General features: G+C 48.4%; 1 protein-coding gene across 9 annotated transcripts in view; it reads left to right on the top strand.

Annotated features, from left to right (window-relative positions):
* The first annotated feature begins 122 nt into the window (after positions 1 to 122).
* The window catches only part of LOC105499905 (calcium voltage-gated channel subunit alpha1 A), a 433831-nt gene continuing 413039 nt past the window's right edge, over positions 123 to 20914 (top strand). For 6 of the 9 annotated variants that reach the window (XM_071087269.1, XM_071087268.1, XM_071087271.1 and 3 more), the window contains exon 1: positions 123 to 356. The gene's annotated coding sequence lies outside the window, so the exon portion shown is untranslated. The remainder of the gene's footprint in view (positions 357 to 20914) is intronic. The other 3 variants (XM_071087274.1, XM_071087275.1, XM_071087272.1) reach the window with 2 other exon arrangements.

Below are 20914 nucleotides of genomic sequence, written 5' to 3'. Positions count from 1 at the left end.
GGAGCTGAGAACGATCGGTCTTCCTTTCCCTCCTCCCAGCATCAGGGAAACCTCCTCCTCCTCCTTTTTTTTTTTTTTTTTTTTTTTTCCCTTTGGCAGCTGGTACAGCATCCCCGTTCAGTGTCTGCTTTTGTGGGGAGCCCTCTGCTCAGAGAACTGCTTTTCTTGGCACCCACTTTCCTCCCTCCTCTCTCTGGGCCACCCTTCTTCTTTCCACTGGATGGGCCATGGATGCATGGACTTCAGATGGCTCAGACCCCTGGGTGCTGACGAGGTGGGACCCTCTGGACCCCTGGAGGACTCGCAGTGCTGACCACTAGCCGCGTCGCCTGAGCCCCAGCGCTGATGCGAGACAGGTGAGTGGGGCTTCTGAGAGTGGGGGACGCTGGAGGCAAAGTCCTGTAGGCAGTTTAGGTTTTCTTTCCTTGCTGCAAATTACCTCCATCTGCAAAGGTAGAAATACAAAGATCTTCCCCTGCTCCCTCTATGAAGAGTTTTTCTTGGCGGGTGGGCAGCTTATTTCTGAATTTCACTTGCTTCTGTCTTGAGAACCTCTTCCCGTTTCTGAACAGTTTCTCTTGCTGGGAAGAAGGGGGGCAGACTCTTCATTTCCAGCGTATTCCTGTTTCTTTCTTAAAAATCCATTTTCATTCAATTGCCCTTGGCAACCCCCCTCCCAGCAACCAACGTCTTTGCCATCTGCCCTGAACGTGTGACGTTTTCCCAAGAATGAGAATTTCTGACCTAAGTCAAATTCTACTTTTTAATATCTCCCCCACCCCCCCCAATTCAAGTCCACATTTTAAGTCTCGTGCTGCTTTGAACAAGTGACAACATTTAGAATTATGCAATATCCCCTCGCCGCCCCCAACCCCCCAATTGCCCATGGCTTTGGGGACCCCGAATAAAAGTTCCCGACGCCCGCATGCCTGGGCCTTGTTTGCCGTGATCAACGCAGCGCAAATGTGTTGGGAAAAGAGAGATAAATGGCAGATGGAGTTTAGGCTGTTGAAAATAATTACATCGTCTTAGGAAACCACTTCTTCCTTTTAATATTTAATATTCTTCCCTCCCTTGCCCCACTGGAAGGAAAAGCAGAGAAAGAGCTGGACACCCCCTCTAAGCCATCCCTCTTGCCCCTCCCCCTCTTTTCTTTACTTTTGGACCGAGTTGTCTCTCTGGGTGGCTTTTGTTTCTCAAGAAGTGGGAAAAACTGGCAGAATTCCTCTTCTCCCCTCTCCTTCCTTTGAACCTAACAGCTTCATACAACAGATGCTGCTGGGGAAGGCAGGGCAAGGATGGCGGGGCATGTCGATTGCTCCAGGCTCCTTCCTTAGAGGCTCCTGAGAGGTTGACCCAGGAGAAGGGCCAATTTAGAATGTCAACAGGAGGTCAGAGCACCTTCCCAGAGGCTGAACCAACAAGAAGGAAGCTTCTATCTCTCCTTCTCCCCAAAGCCCTAGGTGCTATGGAGGAATATTCTGTAGGTATCCCCAGCTCAGGGCTCCTGGCCTGTTCAGGGACAGTGACTCTAGGGCAGCCTCACCATATCCCGCACCTGCTCTTTCGGGGATAGCCTTCGGTTGCTTGCAGGGATCTCAGGTGCCTATAGCTGACCTCGACCTCTCCTTACCCATGTGACCCCTAGTCCCCCGTCAACACCCCAGTACTAGGCTGCAGGAAGTCCCCCCAACTCCAGAAGTCTAAGAGGCTGAGTTTATCCCTGTGTGGATACTCCGTTTTCCTCCAAGACACAGAGATCTCAGGAGATGTATCAAGATGTCACTTGGTGGCCAGGCGCGGTGACTCATGCCCGTAATCCCAACACTTTGGGAGGCCGAGGCGGGCGGATCACTTGAGGTCAGGAGATCGAGACCATCCTGGCTAACACGGTGAAACCCTGTCTCTACTAAAAATACAAAACATTAGCCGGGAGCGGTGGCGGGCACCTGCAGTCCCAGCTACTCAGGAGGCTGAGGCAGGAGAATTACTTGAACCCGGGAGGCGGAGGTGGCAGTGAGCCGAGATCGTGCCACTGCACTCCAGCCTGGGTGACAGAGTGAGACTCCATCTCAAAAAAAAAAAAAAAAAAAAAATGTCACTAGGCGCAAATGCCACTTTCCCTCCACGTAAGATGGGTTCAATTCAATGCAGCCTCCCCTAAGAGAAAACAGAAGATCATTACAGGGGTCGGGAGGGAGACAGTGGATTTGACACTGAGTGAAATTACTGGGCAAATGAGCTGTAAAACTCGTGGACATCAAAAGCTCTGGCGAGGGTTTCATTTATTATTATTATCTAAAATGTTAGTGTATAGGACCAGAGGACCGTCTGGTCCCAGGGCAAATGCGGGAGCTTCTATTCCAGGATCTTTCAACCCTAGCTGTCTCCACAGTGACAGACAGGCGATAGCTCTGGGTAAGCATTTTCCGACCCCCTCAGGCAAGGCCAAGTTTGTCCAATGGATGAGGGAGGACTGACTTAGCCTCCGGGGAAGAGATCCTCCCCTCAAAGTGCTGGTCTTGGCAGGGTGAGGTGGCTCACGCCTGTAATCCCAGTACTTTTGGAGGCCAAGGTGGGTGGATCACCTGAGGTCAGGAGTTCAAGACCAGCCTGGCCAACATAGTGAAACCCCGTCTCTACTAAAAATACAAAAATTAGCCAGGCACAGTGGCAGACGCCTGTAATCCCAGCTACCTGGGAGACTGAGGCAGGAGAATTGCTTGAACCCAGGAGGCAGAGGTTGCAGTGAGCCGAGATTGCGCCACTGCACTCCAGACTGGGTCACAGAGCGAGATTCTGTCTCAAAAAAAAAAAAAAAAAAAAAAAAAAGTGCAGGTCTTGGCCAGTCTGGGGCTCCACTCAGCCCTGCTGAGTTAGAATCTGCGTTTGAACTTGAGGCTGGATGAGTCATGAGCCAGTCAGCATCTGAGAAGCCCCGGAGGGCGCACACTCATTGGTGTGTGACCCAGGGAAGCCAGTCAGCCCTCTGTGCCTCAGTGTCCCCTGCTGACAGCAAGGATGACAATGGCATCTGTGTCTTAGCATTGCTGGGAGGCCCAGCCAGGTGATACCCAGTGCCAGGCACCTAGTATGTGCTCACTAAATGTTGGCTACTTTCAAATTACTCTCCAGAGCGTGTGTTTGATTTCTTTTTTTTTTTTTTTTTTTTTTTTTTTGAGACGGAGTCTCGCTCTGTCGCCCAGGCTGGAGTGCAGTGGCCGGATCTCAGCTCACTGCAAGCTCCGCCTCCCGGGTTCCCGCCATTCTCCTGCCTCAGCCTCCCAAGTAGCCGGGACTACAGGCGCCCACCACCTCGCCCGGCTAGTTTTTTTTGTAGTTTTAGTAGAGACGGGGTTTCACTGTGTTCGCCAGGATGGTCTCGATCTCCTGACCTCGTGATCCACCCGTCTCGGCCTCCCAAAGTGCTGGGATTACAGGCTTGAGCCACCGCGCCCGGCCGTGTTTAATTTCTTTTTATTATTTACTTATTTATTTATTTTGAGACAGAGTCTCACTCTGTCGCCCAGGCTGGAGTGCAGTGGTACAATCCCGGCTCACCGCAACCTCCACCTCCTGGGTTCAAGCCGTTCTCCTGCTTCAGCTTTCCAAGTAGCTGGTACCACAGGCGTGCACCACCACGCCCAGCTAATTGTTTGTATATTTTTGTAGAGATGCGGTTTCGCCATGTTGCCCAGGTTGGTCTTGAGCTCCTGGGCTCAAGTGATCTACTCGCAAGAGCCTCCCAAAGTGCTGGGATTGCAGGAGTGAGCTGCTGTGCCTGGCCTTCATTTTAACCATTTTAAAGCAAACAATTAAACGGCAATGTACTTCGTTCACAATGTTGTACCACCACCTCTATCTAGTTCCAGAAATTTTTCATCACCCCAAAGGGAAACCCTGTCCCCATTCGAAGTCACTCCACATTTCCGTCTTCTGCGGCCCCTCAGTGACCACTAATCTACTTTCTCTCTCTATAGACTTTTTTCTGTTCTTCATATTTCATATAAATGAATCATACAATAGGTGGGTCTGACTTCTTTCAGACTGTGGGTCTGACTTCTTTCACTTCTGATTTATTTTATTTTATTTTATTTTATTTTATTTTTGAGACAGAGTCTTGCTCTGTCACCCAGACTGGAGTGCAGTGGTGCCATCTCGGCTCACTGCAACCTCTGCTTCCTGGGTTCAAGCAATTCTCCTACCTCAGCCTCCCAAGTAGCTGGAACTAAAGGCACACACCACCACACCTGGCAAATTTTTGTGTTTTTAGTAGAGTCGGGGATTCACCACGTTGGCCAGGATGGTCTCGAACTCCTGACCTCAAGTGATCCACCTGCCTCAGCGTCCCCAAGTGCTGGAATTATAGGCATGAGCCACCACACCTGGCCTCTGATTTCTTTTTAAATTCACACTTCTTTCTTCTCCTCTACCACTTGTCTTACCCTCCATGAAATCGTCCTGGTCAGATATAAGTAACATAACCATATTATGGACCCTACTAACTCATACATGAATTCTTGGCGAACAACACCAAAATCTTGAAGATGGTAGGCAGACACCATCTTTAAACATCTTTTTTCAGGACTCAACTCAAGGGCTACTCACTTTCTTTTCCCCAAAGGGACTACAAATTTTGGTGTCCAGTTATTTTTTTTCTCCAGCGAAAGCATCACTACATTTTCTTTTGACCCCGCCAAGGGGACGCAGATTTTGTTTTTGCTTTGTTTTGTTTTGTTTTTGAGACAGAGTCTCAGTCTGTTGCCCAGGCTGGAGTACAGTGGCACAATCTCGGCTCACTGCAACCTCCGCCTCCCGAGTTCAAGTGATTCTCCTGCCTCAGCCTCCTGAGTAGCTGGGATTACAGGGTGCGTGCCACCACACCCAGCTAATTTTTTATATTTTTGGTAGAGATGGGGTTTCATCATGTTGGCCAGGCTGGTCTCGAACTCCTGACCTCAGGTGATCTGCCTGCCTTGGCCTCCCAAAGTGCTGGGATTACAGGCTGAGTTATAGTGCCTGGCTGGGAGGCAGTTTTTAGGTGATTTCTCTAGAGTCTTATGATCCGAAGGTGAATGATAATTGGATCGCAGTGGTACACAGTTGGTAGTTAATAAATATTTGTTGAACAAACAAAGCAAATCAGAATTCAAAATGACCACTGCAGGCTGGGCGCAGTGGTTCACGCCTGTAATCCCAGAGCTTTGGGAGGCCAAGGTGGGAGGATTGCTTGAGTTCAGGAGTTTAAAACCAGCCTGGGCAACAGAGCAAGATCTCGTTTCTATAAAACATTTTAAAATTAGCCAAGCACGGTGGCCGATGCCTGTGGTCCCAACTCTCGGGAGGCTGAGGTGGGAGGATCACTTAAGCCCAGGAGTTAGAGGTTGCAGGGAGTTCTGATCATGTCACTGCATCCCAGCCTGGGCAACAGAGCAAGACACTGTATCTAAAAAAAAAAACAAACCCAGAAAATGACCTCCGTAATGAATTATTGCTTTAACATGTTAATATGTTGATGACACACACAGACACTGTCTCGCCAAAGAGGCGGGATAAAAGAGGGAGATGGTGAAACACCTACCAGTTGCTCAATATTGAGGAGTCAAGAATACCTAATCAGGAAAAAAATTCAAGGAGATAGAATATAAGCAACATTACCCACCCACTCCTGCCCAAGAATGACTTAAGAGAACAGATGCATGGTTTAGTTTGTGGGAGATACATTAGAGAAATACAGTCCCCGTGGGAGAAGTTTTATTTTTTTCCTGGTACTCTGTACTGTTTCCTTTTAGCTCTCCAGTGCTGATGAAGTCAAGCAAGTTTGTGAGAGAGAGAGAGAGAGAGAGAGAGAGAGGACGGACAGGGGATAACACATGGTGTTAAGTGTCCAGGTATTTGGTTCAGTTTCAGTATTGACCTGATGCCACTGGTTTTGCCCTGCTTGGACAAGAGGAATAATTGATCCACCCATTTTCTTTCCTTCCTTCCTTCCTTCCTTCCTTCCTTCCTTCCTTCCTTCCTTCCTTCCTTCCTTCCTTCCTTCCCTCTCTCCCTTTTCCTTCTTCCTTCCTTCCTTCTCTCCCTTTTCCTTCCTTCCTTCCCTCTCTCCCTTTTCCTTCTTCCTTCCTTCTTTCTCTCCCTTTTCCTTCCTTCCTTCCTTCCTTCCTTCCTTCCTTCCTTCCTTCCTTCCTTCCCTCCCTCTCTCCCTTTTCCTTCCTTCCTTCCTACCTTCCCTCTCTCCCTTTTCCTTCTTCCTTCCTTCTTTCTCTCCCTTTTCCTTCTTCCTTCCTTCCTTCTCTCCCTTTTCCTTCCTTCCTTCCTTCCCTCCTTCTCTCCCTTTTCCTTCTTCCTTCCTTCCTTCCTTCTCTCCCTTTTCCTTCCTTCTGTCCCTCTCTCCCTTTTCCTTCCTTCCTTCCTTTCCTCCCTCCCTCTCTCTTTCTCTCTTTTTCTTTCTTTCTTTCCTTCTTTCTTTCTCTTTCTTTCCTTTCTTCCTTCCTTCTCTCTCTCTCTCTTTCTTTCTTTCTTCTTTCCCTTCCTCCCTCCCTCCTTCCCTTCCTCCCTCCCTCCTTCCCTCCCTCCCTCCCTCCCTTCCTTCCTTCCTTCCTTCCTTCCTTCCTTCCTTCCTTCCTTCCTTCCTTCCCTCTCTCCCTTTTCCTTCTTCTTTCCTTCCTTCCTTCTCTCCCTTTTCCTTCCTTCCTTCCCTCCCTCTCTCCCTTTTCCCTCCTTCCTTCCTTCCTTTCTTCCCTCCCTCCCTCCCTCCCTCTCTCTTTCTTTTTCTCTCTCTCCCTTTCTTTCCCTTCCTCCCTCCCTCCCTCCCTCCCTCCCTCCCTCCCTCCCTCCCTCCCTTCCTTCCTTCCTTCCTTCCTTCCTTCCTTCCTTCCTTCCTTCCTTCCTTTCTTCCTTCCTTCCTTCCTTCTTTTTCTCTTTCCCTTTCTTCCTCCCTCCCTCCCTCCCTTCCTTCCTTCCTTCCCGCCTTCCTTCCTCTCTCTCTTTCTTCCATCTTTTTTCTTCCCTCCTTCCTTCTCTCTCTCTGTGTCTCTCTCTTTTCTTTGTTTTGCTCTGTCACCTAGGTTAGAATGCAATGGCTTGATCATAGCTCACTGCAGCCTCAACTTCCAGGGCTCAAGTGAACCTTCTACTTCGGTCCTCCTCGTAGCTGAGACTACAGGTGTGCACCACTGCGCCTGGCTAATTTATTATTATATTTTTGTTGAGATAGGGGGGTCTCCCTATGTCGCCCAGGCTGGTCTTAAACTCCTGGCCTCAAACAATCCTCTCGCCTGAGCCTCCCAAATTGCTGGGATTACAGAGGTGAGCCACCGCACCTGGCAATCTGCCTTTCAGCAATTTTTTATTGAGTTCTTACTGTTGGCCAGGCACTGTGCTAGGCTTAGAGGATTCAGCAGAGAATGAAACTATCATCGTAAACACAGTAATAACAATAGCAAACGCTCATATTGGGGCTTACATGTGTGGGACACTGTCCTGGACATGCTGCAGAGAATTAATTATTTCATCCTCACAATGACACTGTGAAGGATGTGCTTTTATTGTCCCCATTTTACAGATGAGGAAACTGGCCCAGAGAGGTGAAGTGATTTACCCAAGGTCACACAGCAGGAGGTGACTGATCCCGAATCCGAGCCCAAGCAGGCTGGTTGCAAAGACGGGGATATTTCTCTACCAACTCCTGGCAGCAACCATTGGTTGAGGAATATTCCAGGGGTAGCACCTGTGACCTGTCTGTCCCCTGCAGATGGGCCTCACTCTTGCAGCCAGAGGAACCGCGGGTCGGGAGCAGCAGGTGCTAGGGGCAGGGAGCCATGGGCAGACAGGAAGTGTGGGCACTGGTAGGATTTTCTAGAAGAGGCTTGTGAAGCAGAAATGTCTTTTAAGCTGGACCTTGGGATGGGGAGAGGGAAGGGTATTCAGGGTGGTGAAAGTCAGGGCTGTGGTCAGGATTGTCTCAGAGCATCAGCTTCATGTAGTGGGAAGTGAGGGTGGAAGGAATTCTGGGGCCACATCGTGGCACATATACGGGGCTGGTGAAAGGACTCACACTTTATTCAGCTGGCTGTGGAGAGAGTCTTTACGGGATTGACTGATGGATGAGCTGATTGCTTTTATGTTGTTGTTGTTGACTTTTTGTTTGTTTGCTTGCTTTTGGTTTTTTTTTTTTTTTTTGAGATGAAGTTTCGCTCTTGTCGCCCAGGCTAGAGTGCAATGGTGCGATCTTGGCTCACCGCAACCTCTGCCTCCCGGGTTCAAGCGATTCTCCTGCCTCTGCCTCCCAAGTAGCTGGGATTACAGGCGTCCACCACCACACCCAGCTAATTTTGTATTTTTAGTAGAGATGGGGTTTCACCATGTTGGTCAGGCTGATCTCGAACTCTTGACCTCAAACGATCCACCTGCCTTGGCCTCCCAGAGTGCTGGAATTACAGGCGTGAGCCACCACGCCTGGCGAGGACTCACACTTTATTCAACTGGCTGTGGGGAGTCTTTAGGGGACTGACTGGCTAATGGATGAGCTGATTGTTTATGATGAACTGGAGGAGACAAGATTCAGGGAGGGATGAGTGTGGCCTACAGCAAATGGGAGGGGAAGGACAAGAGGACATCACCAGCTCTGATGATGAGTAGAATGTGGAAGTGAAGGAAAGAGAGAAGGAAGGAACCCCACAATATCTGGGGTGATCGATTCCACTGCATTTGGGGTTTCTTGCAAATGTGACCTCCAGAGGGCTCCCGTGAATACCTGAGTCAGGCCACATCCCTCATCTCCTTAGAGCCTTCCATGGCTCCCACCTCCCGCAGAGCAAAAGCCAGAGTTCTCCCTATGGCCCACAAGACCCTGCACCATCTGTGCCCCTCACCTCCCTGCCCTCACCTCCTGCCCCCTCACTCACTGTGCTCCAGCCACACTGGCCTCTGCACCGTCCCTTGAACACATCAGTCACACGGTCAGCCACAGTGCCTTTGCAGAGGCCTTTTCCTCTGCCGTGGAATGCTCTTCCCACAGACACCCTCCTGCATCCTCCCTCATCCTCACCTCCCTTCAGGTCTTTACTAAATATTTCTTTCTCAGTGAGGCCATTCTGGCCACTTTACCTAAATGACAGTCAGCTTCCCCTTCCCCCTCCTCCTCTACCGTTTTCTTTTCTCTGTCTGACGTTCTGTCTATGTCATGAGTTTTTCCTCTTTCTTGTCCATCTCCTTCATTAGAACGCCAGCTCCAGGAGGGACTTTTGTCTCTGTTATTCATGCCTTAGTCCCCAGTGTTGAGAGCAGTGCCTGGCATACAGTAGGTGCTCAATAAATATTGCCAGATGAATGAATGAATGACGAATGGATGCATGAGTGATGGGGAGGACAACAGAGCCACGAAGTGAAGTTGGGAGGAAGAATTCAGCCTGAGATTCAGCCCAACAGCCTGCACCCCCGGGGATCTCCTCCCCTCCTTCCACCGTCCTGCAACCTCACTCAGTGTCCTGGGGCTGCGCAACCATCCAGCAATCCTGGGCGATCTGTTCATCTCAGTGGGAGGGTACGTGTTTGTCTCACCGCACCGTGATCACACCGTCCAGCTGGTGAAGAAGAAAGTGGGTGGAACACGAGACCAGCTGTGACATGGTTTATTCTCACCAGGGAATGAACACTTCCAGCCACACTCGGGGCTATGCTGGCTTGCTGGTCTCAGCTTCCGTTCAACCTTGGCCATCTGGCCTGGCATTTTATTTAGCTCTGTTCTCATGTATGTGGGGCAGTTCTGGAGTTTTGCCCCAAGTGATGAGAGCTCTCCTTGGCCCCAGCTTTACTTTTTCTTTCATCTTGCTGGTTGCTTGTCTATGCAAAGTTGGGGCGGGAGGGGTTCCACCCTGCGCGAGATGGGGAAGCTCTGGGTTGTAGCCAGAATGAGCATAAAAACTCTTGTATCTAACTATTGATGCTATCTCTACTTGTTGGTGCCTATATCCATTTATCGATGCCTATATCTACCTATTGATGCCTATATCCACTTATTGGCGGCTATATCCATCTATTGATGTCTATATCCTCTTATTGGGCCTGTAGCTACTTATTGATACCTATACCCACCTATTGGTGCCTATATTCAGTTACTGATGCTACGTCTGCTTATTGATGCCTATATCTACTTATTGGTGCCTGCGGCTACTTATTGATGCTTATGCCTACTTATTGAGCCCTATATCCACTTATTCATGCCTATATCTAGTTACTGATGCCTATGTCTATTTATTGAGGCCTCTATCTACTTATTGGTGCCTATATCCACTTATTGATGCCTATATCCACTTATTGATGCCTGTATCTACTTATTGATGCCCATATTCACTTGTTGATGCCTATATCCATGTATTGATGCGTATATCCACTTATTGATGCCTATATTCACTTGTTGATGCCTATATCCACTTATTGATGTCTATATCTACTTATTGGTGCCTATATCCACTTATTGATGCCTATATTCACTTATTGATGTCTATATCTACTTATTGGTGCCTGCGACTACTTATTGATGCTTATGCCTATTTATTGAGGCCTGTATCCACTTATTCATGCCTATATCTAGTTACTGGTGCCTATGTTTATTTATTAAGGCCTATATCTATTTGTTGGTACCTATGTCTACTTATTGGTTCCTGTATCCATGTATTGGTGCCTATATCCATTTATTGATATTTATATCCTCTTATTGGTGCCTGTAGCTACTTACTGATGTTTCTAACCACTTATTGATGCCTATATCTACTTATTGATGCCTGTATCTATTTACTATGCCTATATCCACTTATTGATGTCTGTAGCTACTTATTGATGCTTATGCCTACTTATTGGTGTCTACATCTACTTATTGGTGCCTATGTCCATTTATTGGTGCCTATATCCATTTATTGGTGTCTATATCTACTTATTGGGGCTTACATCTTTTTTTTTGTTTTTTTTGAGACACAGTCTCGCTGTATCACCCAGGTTGCAGTGCAGTGGTGTGATCCCTGCTCACTGCAACCTCCACCTCCTGGGTTCAAGTGATTCTCCTGCCTCAGCCTCCTAAGTAGCTGGGACTACAGGTGTGTGTCACCATACCTGGCTAATTTTTTTTGTTTGCATTTTTAGTAGAGATGGAGTTCCACCATATTGCCCGAGCTGGTCTCAAACTCCTGAGCTCAAGCAATCCGCCTGCCTCAGCCTCCTAAAGTGCTGGGATTACAGGTATAAGTCACCGCACCTGGCCGTGCCTACATCTATTGATTCATGCCTATATTCACTTACCGGTGCTAATATCCACTTATTGATGCCTGTATCTACTTATTGGTATTTATATTCAATTATTGGTGCCTATAACCACTTATTGATACCTGTATTCACTTACTCTTTTTTTTTTTTTGAGACAGTCTCGCTCTGTCACCCAGGCTGGAGTGCAATGGCACGATCTTGGCTCACTGCAACCTCCACCTCCCAGGTTCAAGCGATTCTCCTGGCTCAGCCTCCTGAGTAGCTGAGATTACAGGCATGTGCCACCATGCCCGGCTAATTTTTGTGTTTTTAGTAGAGATGGGGTTTCACACATTGGCCAGACTGGTCTCGAACTTCTGACCTCAAGTGATCATGCACCACCCACATCATTTTTTTTTTTTTTTTGAGATGAAGTCTCGCTTTTGTCCCCCAGGCTGGAGTGCAATGGTGCGATCTTGGCTCACTGCAACCTCCGCCTCCCGGGTTCAAGCGATTCTCCTGCCTTGGCCTCCCGAGTAGCTAGGATTATAGGTGTGCACCACCATGCCTGGCTAATTTTTGTGTTTTTAGTAGAGATGGGGTTTCTCCATGTTGGTCAGGCTGGTCTCAAACTCCTGACCTCAGGTGATCCACCCCCCTTGGCCTCCCAACGTGCTGGGATTGCAGGCATGAGCCCCCACACCCGGCCGCACCACATGTTTTTGTTTATCCATCCCGCTGTCAATGCACATTTGGGTTGTTTCCTGGTTCTGAGTTTTCAATTCTAGGAAGATCCTTATCAGTTGCTCCACACCTGGCTCCCTACCATGGAGAGTGTTTGTTCAGGGCCTGGAAATCGCTTTTACTCTCAGCCAAATAAAACATCATCCGGAAGGTGACAAATGCATCTGAAGGTTGATTACAAATGACATTTAGATGATCTTCATCCCGGCGCCTCCTTAGGAGCCGTTAGAATCCACGGTCTGCTGAATTTCACACTCTGTGGCCTAGAACTTGGGAGGGGAGGCCATTTCCCTGGGTCTTAGCAACCCTGGTTTTGTCCAGGGCTGGATTAAGATGTTTAATTGGTGGAGCTTTTAGCACACAGAGAAAGGCAGGGTCAAATGACAAGTGGAAGAGAGAGGATCAAGGCCAGAGAGAGAGAGAGAGGACAAGAGAGAGGAGGGGAGGAGATGTGATTTCAAACATAGATGTGTTTTTAAGCTGCTTTTCTTTTTTATTTATTAAAAAATTTTCTTTAGACAGTCTTGTTCTGTTGCCCAGGCTGCAATGCAGGGGCGCAGTCTCGGCTCACTGTAATCTCTGCCTCCTAGGCTCAAGCGATTCTCGTGCTTCGGCCTCTCGAGTAGCTGGGATTATAGATGCCTGCCACCACACCTGGCTAATTTTTGTATTTTGTATTTTTAGTAGAGACGGAGTTTCACCCTGATGGCCAGGCTGGTCTTGAACTCCTGACCCCAAGTGATCTGCCTGCCTCAGCCTCCCAAAGTATTTAAGCTGCTTTTAAAGGAACACTTCTGTGCTCTCAACCAGGACTCCACACCTGTGTATATTCCACTCGAATGCAAACCCCCCGAAGTGCTGGGGTTACAGGTGTGAGCCACCTCGCCCAGCCTTACACTCTTTGACAGAGCAACTCCACCTCTGGGGATTTATTCTACAGACATACTTGTAGCAGAACCTGAAGGTCTACAATGCAGGACATTGGCTGCAACATTCTTGGGAATAGCAAGAAATCAGAAAGACCCAGAGATCCAGACCAGATACATTTGATGGAGTCATTGAAAAATACTATCGGAAACTGGGTATGGTGGTGTGTGCCTGTAATCTCAGCCACTCGGGAGGCTGAGGCAGTAGGATTGCTTGAGCTTAGGAGGTTGAGGCTGCAGTGAGCTATGATCGTGCCACTGTACCCCAGCCTGGGTGACATAGCAAGACCCCATCTCAAAAAACAGCAACATAAAAATAAACTATAGGAACTGATATGGAATGTTGGTAAGAAACATCCCTATAGGAGCTGATTTGGAATGTTATCTATTACTAAGTATAAAAAAGTTGTAGACTTTTAATATATATGTATGTATGTATATACACATATATAATCTCACAAATTCCATGTTTGTAAAAAATTATTCTACACGTAACTGCCTATTAATTTTTCTATTGCTGCCATTCCAAATTACCACAAAATAAATGCCTTAACCACACTCAGTGGGCCGGGGGCGGTGGCTCACACCTGTAATCCCAGCACTTTGGGAGGCCAAGGTGGGCGAATCAGCTGACATCAGGAGTTCAAGACCGGCCTGGCCAACATGGTGAAACCCTGTCTCTACTAAAAATATCAGAATTAACCAGGCATGGTGGCAGGTGCCTGTACTTCCAGCTACTCCGGAGGCTGAGGCATGAGAATCGCTTGAACCCAGGAAGTGGAGGTTGCAGTGAGCCATGATCGTACCACTGCACTCCAGCCTAGACGACAGAGTGAGACTCCATCTCAAACAAAACAAAACAAAACAAAAAACAAAACAAAACAAAACAAACCACTCACTTAATATCTCACAGTTTCTGTAGGTCAGAAATCCAACAGGCCTGGCTGGACTGAAATCAAAGTGTTACTTGGCTGTGCTTCCTTCCAGAGGCTCTAGGGAAGAATCTTGTTTTCTTTTTCTTTTTCTTTTTTTTTTGATGGAGTCGCACTCTGTCACCCAGGCTGGAGTGCAGTGGCACAATCTCGGCTCACTGCAAGCTCTGCCTCCCAGGTTCACACCATTCTCCTGCCTCAGCCTGCCGAGTAGCTGGGACTACAGGCGCCCGCCACCACGGCTAATTTTTTGTATTTTTAATAGAGACGGGGTTTCACCGTGTTAGCCAGGATGGTCTCGATCTCCTGACCTCGTGATCCGCCCACCTCGGCCTCCCAAAGTGTTGGGATTACAGGCGTGAGCCACTGTACCCAGTCCTGTTTTGTTGTTCATTTAAGTTGTTGGCAGAATCCAGTTTCATGCTGTGTAGGACTGGAGTCCTGTTTCCTTGCTGGCTGTCAGCAGGGGTCATTCTCAGCTTCCAGGGGCCGCCTGCATTCCCTGGCTCGTGGCCTACTTCATCTCAGAGCCAGCAATAGCAGTTCGAGTCCATCTCTTGGACTTTCTTTTAAGAAACAGGGCCTCGCTCTGTATGCCAGGCTGGAGTGCAGTGGTGCAATCATAGCTCACTGCAGCCTCAACTTCCCCGGCTCAAGTGATTCTCCCACCTTGGCCTCTCATTTTTAGTTTTTTTTTTTTTTTTTTTTTTTTTTTTTTTTTTTTTTTTGAGACAGAGTCTCGCTCTGTAGCCCGGGCTGGAGTGCAGTGGCCGGATCTCAGCTCACTGCAAGCTCCGCCTCCCAGGTTTACGCCATTCTTCTGCCTCAGCCTCCCGAGTAGCTGGGACTACAGGCGCCTGCCACCTCGCCTGGCTAGTTTTTTGTATTTTTTAGTAGAGACGGGGTTTCACGGTGTTCGCCAGGATGGTCTCGATCTCCTGACCTCGTGATCCACCCGTCTCGGCCTCCCAAAGTGCTGGGATTACAGGCTTGAGCCACCGCGCCCGGCCTCATTTTTAGTTTTTAAATTTTCCTCCAAGATGGGAGGAAAAAGACATTTTCCCATTCCAGAGAATAAAAGGAGAGCTTGTAAGGTTACAGTCCAGCCCCTGCCTGGCTCTATGTTGAATTCCTTAGATAAAGGACATATTGGGGCTTCCTGAGCTCCCACCCCCTTCCAAGGAGCATCTTTCCCCTTCCTTTTTTTTTTTTTTTTTTGAGTCAGGGTCTCACTCTGTCACCCCAGCAAGAGTGCAGTGGTGCAATCATAGCTCACTGCAGCCTTGATCTCCTGGGTTCAAGTGGTCCTCTGGCCTCAGCCTCCTGGGTAGCTAGGACTACAGGCGCACGCCACAATGCCTGGCTCCAGCATCACGTGCTTTTCCAATATGTATGATGAACCTGCAAAGTTTCAGAGAATGTTTTTCCTTTACTTTTCAAAAATTAACTGCTGTATCTTTTACTCGTTTTTACCAGTTGTGACCACTTCTTTCGTTTGTGAGTGGTGAAGCCTGGTGACTGCCACAGCCATGTAAATGTTTCTGTCCACATGGGAGGGTGACAGAAAGCACCCCCAGACTTCCCTGTGGTCCCTCCCTCTCTGTCTCTTCCCCTAGAGCTCCTGGACCAGGCTGTGTGAATCGGGAGCATCTCCAGCTACCATCCGGTTGCCATGGCAATTCAGGCCAGTCCAGGCTTGCCATCGGTGGGGTCAACCCCCATTTCAGGTGTGGGAAAGTAGTGGGTACCACCGATACCTGGCATAGCGGACAGCTGCTATGATTGTTATTCCATCAACAATGAGGCCTTCTGTGGCCTCAGGCTTTGGGTTGTTTATTTTCTTCTATTTACTTTTTCCATTGTCTTCTCTTTGGCGCTGTCTGTTGGTGGAACCCGGCTGATTCTCGGTGAAGCCATGCCCGTGCACTTTGCCACTTCCTCCGTGCTGAGGTTAGGCAAACAGAGAGAGAGAGAGAGAGAGAGAGAGAGAGAGAGAACAGCACATTTGGTCATGGGGTCCCCACAGGTGCCAGGCGCAGGCACCCAGCTGGGGAGGGAGCGACCGCTGGCTGGAAATGTGTTTGTTTCTCGTGTGTACACATAGGACAGCTGGGGCTCCGTTGGAACCGCTCACGAGCGCTCTGCAAAGCATCCTTGGTGGTGTAGCTGGAGTGGCTGACTCCCTTTCCTGCAGATGCCCCGCTCTGCCCACCTGCCCCAGGTTAACACTAGACCAGGTGTGGACCTAGCCCTTTCCGTGGCCCAGCACTGTGCTCATTGCACTGACTTCTCATGGCGGAGCCTAATAACCCTTCACGACAACGGCTCTTTGAAGTACTTGCCATGATCCCCACGTTGTGGAGAAGAAAACGGAGATTCAGAGGCTTAGGCAATTTTCCTGGAACCCAACAGTTCATTGTTGTGTGAAGAGGTGGGACCAGAATATGCCTTATTTCCTGGCATACTTTATCCCTTCCCTACTTAGAAAAACATCCCAGGCTGGGCACGGTGGCTCATGCCTGTAATCCCAGCACACTGGGAGGCTGAGGCGGGAGGACCATTTGAGGCCAAGAGTTAGAAATCAGCCTGGGCAATATAGTGAGACCCCGTCTCTCAAAAAATAAAATAAAATAATTAGCTAGGCATAGTGGTGTGCACCTGTGGTCCCAGCTACTCGAGAGGCTGAGGTAGGATGATCGATTGATTTCAGGAGTTCTAGGCTACAGTGAGGTAGGATCATGCCTCTGCACTCTAGCCTGGGTGGCAGAGTGAGACCCTATCTCAAAAATAATAATAAAATGGCTGGGCACGGTGGCTCACGCCTGTAATCCCAGCACTTTGGCAGGCCGAGGCAGGAGGATCACCTGAGGTCAGGAGATCGAGACCAGTCTGGCCAACATGGTGAAGCCCCATCCCTACTAAAAATACAAAAATTAGCTGGGCATGGTGGTGGGCGCCTGTAGTCCCAGCTACTCAGGAGGCTGAGGCAGGAGAATCGCTTGAACCCAGGAGGCAGAGGTTGCAGTGAGCTGAGATCACGCCACTGCACTGCAGCCTGGGCGACAGAGTGAGACTCTGTCTCAATAATAATAAAATAATAATAATAATAATAAAATTTTTTTTTTTTTTTTTTTTTGAGACGGAGTCTCGCTCTGTCGCCCTGGCTGGAGTGCAGTGGCGCGATCTCGGCTCACTGCAAGCTCTGCCTCCCGGGTTCACGCCATTCTCCTGCCTCAGCCTCCCGAGTAGCTGGGACTACAGGCGCCCACAACCGCGCCCGGCTAATTTTTTTTGTATTTTTAGTAGAGACGGGGTTTCACCGTGGTCTCGATCTCCTGACCTTGTGATCCGCCCGCCTCGGCCTCCCAAAGTGCTGGGATTACAGGCGTGAGCCACCGCGCCCGGCCAATAATAATAATAAAATTAAAAATAAATACATAAAATTGAAAAGTCCCAGACTGCTGGTGGTGATTTGGAAGGGGCTTAATGACATTTTCCTGGGTAGACTCATTCCTAAAATTATTCATTCATTCAGGCAAGAAATAGTGAAGGTACTGGGGACTCAATGGCAAATGAGGCAGGCCAAGATCCTTGTTCAAATTCAGCTGAGATCCTATCAGGGAGGTGGATGTTATAGAAGCCCGCATGTATGTACTGGTCTCAGGGAGCAACAAACACCATAAGGAAGACCTCACAGGCGAGTGTGATGAGAGCACTTGCTGGCGGTGGTGCTTTGGGCGGATGGTTCTGCAAGCCGGCATCTGATCACGGCCTTGCATGAAGACAGGAAGCTGGCCTGTCCGAGACTAGCGGAAAAGCATTCCAGGAAGAGGGAACAGCAGGTGCGAAGGCGGAATGAGCTTGGCACAGCCCAGATACAGGGAGGAGGACAGTGATTCTGGGGCTAAAAGGGTAACAGGGAGAAGGGGAGGGGACAAAGTTACAGGGATGGGGCAGCCTGGGAGGATGCCGCTTGTGTTCCAGCAAAAGCAAATGTGCTGATTGACATTTTTTATTTTTATTTTTATATATTGTTATTATTATTTTTTGAGATAGAGTCTCTGTTGCTCAGGCTGGAGTGTAGTGGCACGATCTCGGCTCACTGCAACCTCTGCCTCTTGGATTTAAGCAACTCTCCTGTCTCAGCCTCTTGCTGGGGTTACAGGCACGTGCCACCATGCCCGGCTAAGTTTTGTGTTTTTAGTAGAGACGGGGTTCCACCATGTTGGCCAGGCTGGTGTTGAACCCTTGACCTCAGGTGATCCGCCCACCTCGGCCTTCCAAAGTGCTGGGATTACAGGGGTGAGCCACTGCGCTCAGCCTTGTTTTTATTTTCACTTTTTATTTTTTTGAGACAGAGTCTCGCTCTGTCACCCAGGCTGGAGTGCAATGATGCAATCTTGGCTCACTGCAAACTCCTCCTCACGGGTGAAAGTGATTCTCCTGCCTCAGCCTCCCAAGTAGCTGAAATTATGGTGCCCAGCATCATGCCTGGCTAAGTTTTGTATTTTTAGTAGAGACGGGGTTTCACCATGTAGTCCAGGCTGGTCTCGAACTCCTGACCTCAGGTGATCCTCTTGCCTTGGCCTCCCAAAGTGCTGGGATTACAGGCATGAGCCTCCATGCCTGGCTTATTTTTATTTTTGAGACAGGGTTTCACTTTGTCGTCCAGGCTGCAGTGCAGTGGCTTGTTAATAGCTCACTGCAGCCTCAACTTCCTGAGTTCGGGTGATCCTCCTGCCTCAGCCTTCTGAGTAGCTGGGATTACCATTGCCATTGCGTGCCACCACGCTTCGCTAATTAATTTTTTTTTTTTTGCACAGAGTCTCGCTATGTTGTTCAGGCTGGTCTTGAACTCCTGGCTTAAAAGATGCTCCTGCCTTAGGCTCCAGAGTGTTGAGATTATAGGCATAGCCCCCACGCCCAGCTCTCAGGATATATTTTGGAAGTGAGTCGATGGTACCTGCGGATGGATTTGATGCCCGGAGTTAAGGGAAGCAGGAACCATGATTGACAACTCAATTTCTGGCTTGGGTATCAGGGTGAATTTGGGGGCCTATAATGAGATGGGGGAGACTGGGAAATTGAGCATCCCATGTCAGGCTGTGGGATAAGCACGTGCACGTCTCCAAAGATGTCACCTGGGATATGCGCCTTAGGTTTTGACTTCCTGCTTCTCTTCCTACCTTCCCAGGTAGAAACACTCCTTCTTCTTTCAGAACTTAATTAATTAATTAATTAATCTTCAGAGATGGGGCCTCATTCTGTCACCCAGGCTGGAGTTCAGTAGCGTGATCATTGCTCACTGCAGCCTTGACCTCCTGGGCTGATTCTCCCCGTCTCAGCCTCCTGAGTAGCTGGGACCACAAGTGAGAGCCACAGAGCCTGGCTTGTTCAGAATCTTTGCCACCAAAGTGCTTACACTGTGTCCAGTTTCTGGGATTTTAGTTAATGTGTAGGTACTACACAGCCCACCCAACCTGTAAACTGGATTCTTTCTCTTTTTTCTGAGAAGGAGTCCTACTCTGTCGCCCAGGCTGAAGTGCAGTGGCGCAATCTCCGCTCACCGCAACCTCCACCTCCCAGGTTCAAGCGATTCTCCTGACTCAGCCTCCCGCGTAGCTGGAACTAGAGATGTGCACCACCACACCCGGCTAATCTTTGTATTTTTAGTAGAGCTGGGGTTTCACCATGTTGGTCAGACTGGTATCAGATTGCTGACCTCAAGTGATCCGCCCGCCTTGGCCTCCAGAGTGCTGGATAACAGGCCCGAGCCACCGAGCCCAGCCGATTCTTTCTTTCTTTAATATTGATGTGGCCGGGCGCGGTGGCTTACACTTACCATCCCACAGCTTTGGAAGACCGAGACAGGAGGCTCATTTGAGGTCAGGAGCTTGAGACCAGCTGGGAGATCCCGTCTCTATGAAAAATTTAAAAATTAAAAAAATTAGCCTGCTGTGATGGCACGGGCCTGTGGTCCCAGCTGCTTGGGAAGATCACTTGAGCCCAGGAATTCAAGGGTGCTGTGAGTTATGAGGGCGCCACTGTGCTCCCACCTGGGCGACAGAGCAAGACCCTGCCTCTTAAAAAAAAAAAAAAAGAAAAAGAAAAAGAAAAATTTATATGTGCAGTAAGAATATTTTGGGGGAGGGGTGAAATAAACCCTTGTACCTGGAGCACTCTTGAATCAGTTTTCAGTTTTATTTCTGTGAAATGGGAAGAAAAATGGCATCCGTGCAAAAGTGGTTATAAAAGGAAAGCAGATTTCTTTTTCAGCGCAATGGGAAAGTATTTGGCAAAACAACAAAAGACTTTACAGATGCACAATCGTGGGCAATTAAGAGTGAGGTTTCACAGGAGTAAATTGAAGCTTAAAGACATCATGAAGGATAGATCTATTAAACTCCATTAATTATAGGATTTGGAAAGAAACCAGAAAGTACCTGCATTTGTTAAGCTGATACTGAGTTGATCTGCTTAGGAGAGGCTGGGAGAGTTCTCGTTTCTTTGCATGCTTAAAGCAGGGTGAGAGGAAATGGAATGGAGATAATTCTTCCCTCCTTCCTTCCTTCAGCTGGTTCTTTGCAATCTGGGGGCAGCCTCATCCTGTGCACCACCTACTTATACCTGTGGGTGTTGGAGTGACTTACAAAATGTTTCTGCATGGGGTTGAGCTTCTAATTTGTTTTCTTTGTTTCTCTTTTTCCTTTTTCTCTCTACTTTCTTTCTCTCTCTTCTCTTTTATTCCTCCTTTCTTTTCTTTCTCTCTCCTTTCATCCTTTTTCTCTTTTCTTTCTTCTTTCTTTTTCTCTTATCTTTCTTTCTCTTCTTTCTCTCTCTCTTTCTTTCTTTCTCTTCCTCTCTCTCCTTCTCTCTTTTCTTTCTTTTTCTCTTTCTCTCTCTTCTTCCTCTCCCCTCTTTTCTTTCACTTTCTTTCTTTTCCTTTTCTTTTTCTCCTTCTCCTTTCTTTTCTTTCTCTCTCTTTCTTTGTTTTTCTCATTCTCTCTCCTGTCTTTCTCTTTCTCTTCTTTCTCTCCCCTTTTCTTTTTTCTCTCTCATTTCTTTCTCTCA

Source organism: Macaca nemestrina, chromosome 20 (assembly GCF_043159975.1).
Source record: "Macaca nemestrina isolate mMacNem1 chromosome 20, mMacNem.hap1, whole genome shotgun sequence".
Classification (NCBI taxonomy): domain Eukaryota; kingdom Metazoa; phylum Chordata; class Mammalia; order Primates; family Cercopithecidae; genus Macaca; species Macaca nemestrina.
This window is presented reverse-complemented; position numbering and strand designations above follow the sequence as displayed.